This window comes from Alligator sinensis, unplaced genomic scaffold, assembly GCF_000455745.1.
Source record: "Alligator sinensis unplaced genomic scaffold, ASM45574v1 scaffold490_1, whole genome shotgun sequence".
Taxonomy (NCBI): domain Eukaryota; kingdom Metazoa; phylum Chordata; order Crocodylia; family Alligatoridae; genus Alligator; species Alligator sinensis.
The window spans coordinates 297,624-301,128 of NW_005842438.1; positions in this window are offsets into that span (position 1 = coordinate 297,624).

Consider the following 3,505-nt stretch of genomic DNA (forward strand, 5'->3'; position numbering starts at 1 on the left):
GTAGTGGTCAAGGTTAGGGTTTCGTCCACTGTGAGGTGTCCAATCTGATGTTTTGGGGGGTTTTTTGGCATTGATCTTTGAGGTTTAATCTATTTTTTTTTCTTTTTGGTTTACTAATAGTGGAATTTAACCTACTGTTTCCTTACTAGCTCTTCAAAAAACTTGCTTCTATTCCATTAAAAGCAATGGAATCAGCATGGTAACAAACAGAAAATTAAGACATATCTTAGCAGTTCATCAGTATAGCAGATGTACTATATTTCGTAATCAGGGGGCATGTCTATATGAGATGCTACGGAGCAGTAGCAACAGTCTACTGCATGCTACGGTCTCATAGCATTGCTGGGCATGAACCATGATGGTAATGCTACTGCGCAGTAGCTGATTGCTACTGAACAATAGCATCTAAAAACAACTGTGCAGCAATGGGACTGTGCAGTAATGCTGGTTACTGTGCAGTCATTTAGTACTTAGTTAAGTAAGTACAAAATGATTGCATAGTAACAACAACACAGTCAGCTACTCATGTAGATGAAGCCAACCAGTGTTAAAATTCTTCTGCAAGAAGAATAAACAAGGACTTTTTCTTCTCAAATCCCCTGTTTCTCTCCTGGTTTAGAGTGGCTTTTGCCAGAGCAATAGCTTCCTCAGAAGCTTCACATAAGTGATGTCAAGTGGCTTAGGCCAAGAAAAAGCTGCTGGTTTAAGAAGCTACATATACTAGGACCCTATGGACTAGCCATGGTTTTAATTTAATCCAGTCTAGTAGCAACTCATGAGACAATCCTACTTGTGTAGTGCTACTTGGATTTATTTTAGACTGCAGGCAGAGATTGACTTAGTCACACATATATTGAGCAGCTGAGCAAGTCTGACATTTCATTCAGAAGAGAGTTGCAGTACACAACATTGTTAGAGGTCAAATAGGGAGATTAAAATGAATATACTCAATTTGAAATTTTCCAGCTATGAATTTTCTTTTTGCTAAATATATGGATCTAAGCAAAGATAATATGATGGATATGTTCTGACTCTTGAAAATACTGTCCAGTTACAGTCTAGTGTTATTTGGTTAGAGCCCAAATAGGAAAATCTCATCAACTTCAATGGATTTTGAATCAGGTCTTCACTTCATGGGCTAGCCAATTATATTTCAATCCTAGGACTGTATTCTGTAGTAAAATGCTCACTGGATCCTACTTATTGTTGCCATATAAGTGATGTAGTCACTTATGCCATTGTAAACAAACCACAAAGACCATGTGAAGGTGTCTTTACATATGCTCCAAGGTAGAGGGAGTCGCTTTAATTAGAGGCTCCAAGAACCACTCTAATTAAAACACCCACAATATCACATGTATTCATTCAACAAGCTTTAATTAAAGCACCCCTGCCACCTTTTTTACTCAGCTCCTCCTTGTCAGCCATTAAATTCCTCTTTTCCCTAATGTTCTTTTCCCAAGTGTATTCACCCTGCAGACAACCCTCATTTCTATTTCTTGTCTTCTGGAATCACACAGATTCCTACTTCATATCCCCCACATTCAGCAGGGGAAATCAATAAGAATATAGAAAAGAACAACGCTACTCTCAGGTAACTACCTATACCCAGACCCAAAACAAATGATCAGGACTTCAATTACAGGAAAATCCAGCCAGGTTCCTGCCTAGACCATGGCCAAAGAGATGTTTTCATGGAAATTACATGCTTACATATAACTTTTACAGAACACGTGCAAATTGATTAATTCCCAAAGGCGTATAAATTGTCCAAATTCAGGCAAATTTTCATAGGCATGAGAAGCATCAAAACCCTGACTCAAAGGCCTGTTGCTATAGGATTCTACAGTAATAGAAATTGATATGGCAAAATACTGTAATACTTTTTCTGTAGCCTTTTGCTCAGAAACAGCTGAACTGTTAGAGCTGTATATAAAAAAGAAAAGCAAAGGAAGTAAAAGGCCTGGAGCATGTTCCTGGCCTACAAAATTTACACTCTAATGGCTGAAGTTTGGCAAACGATTAAGCAACGAAAGAAAGGTTTTATAATGGGAAGTGCCAGGGAATTTTAATAATAGATAGTATTGCAAACCTTTCCAATATTCAGATATGTTCAACACTGATTTCACTGGGAGATGATGTAAATTAAGAGAAAGCCCTCTGACTTCAACAGAGGCAGTTACTAATACAATGTGCTTTTGAAAAAAAACTTACCTGAAGGTCTGAAGGGAAATGAATAAAACAGTTTGGGTCCACTGGTCTGATGCATATTTGTTTACATTTTATCTAATTATGCCTCACTGTGCTAGAAGCAAATTACTCTAATACAGCTTTACAGAAAAAATATGAAGTTATGATCATGTAATTAATCATGATTTTAATCATAATTAATCATAATTTTAGCATAATGAATATGGCAATAGAATTATGATTTCATAAAGAGCTGATCAAAATACAAAATATTGTTCAGGAAAACTTTTCATACCAAATAAATAAATAAATAAATAAATAATCTAAACTGGTAAAAAAACTCCACAATTTGAAATTAAATCAGAATTTTTTATTTCCTTTCAGCTTTGTTTTTGTGTTGTTGTTTTGTTTCAAGTTTTTTTGTGTTCGTGTGTGTTTTCCAGATACCTTATTTACTTCTCCTGCCACTTTCCTTGAGGGACCTCTGCAGATTGGGACCAAACATTTAATTTAATAATTTTCAACATGATATTTTTTAATTCCATTCTGCAAAATATTTTGAAATTGTAAGATTTAATTATCATGTGTGCTAAAATAATTTTTGGAAATTGTAATTTTTTTTGCAAAATAGAAAATCCAGTTTTTGGCCACCTCTACCTACACACTTACCTATAATCAATTCTTGCATTTGCCAACTTTCAAGTCTTTGTTTTACAAGTTTAATGCCTAAAATTTATTTCTGAAAGTATGAGGCAAAGATTTCTAAGGGCGATATCTTTTACTGGACTGACTAAGGGCGATTTCTTTTACTGGACTTTTTACAAAAGCGTGTCTAATGTTATCCCAACTACATAGTTAATTCAGTAAAAGATATCACCCTAGGAAAACCTTGCCTCTCTCATAATTCCTGGACCATTATGGCTACAGCATCAATCTTGAACTTCCTGAATGTATATAACATAAAGCCACACTTTAGCTTCCATAAAAAAAAAATCACAAACATTTGTAGAGAAATTTCACAAGCACAATAAACTGACACGTGTCTATGTTTAACTATGTCCATTTGCATTGTTCTGTAGAATCCGTGACACTCTGGGTTAGGGGTTCTAAGCCCATAATGGGAGAATACTGCCCAATAATTTATGTTGTAGAAGTCTGTGCTCTTGGAACAAGTGAACAACATTGTATCCTTGCTGTAAACTGCTTAGCAGAACTGTTGCAATGATGTTTTAAATGGCCATAGATTTTTCAACAATCTTTATGCTAAAATAATGCAGCTTTAATTCTTTTGGAGTAAAGAAAACAATTATGTTGT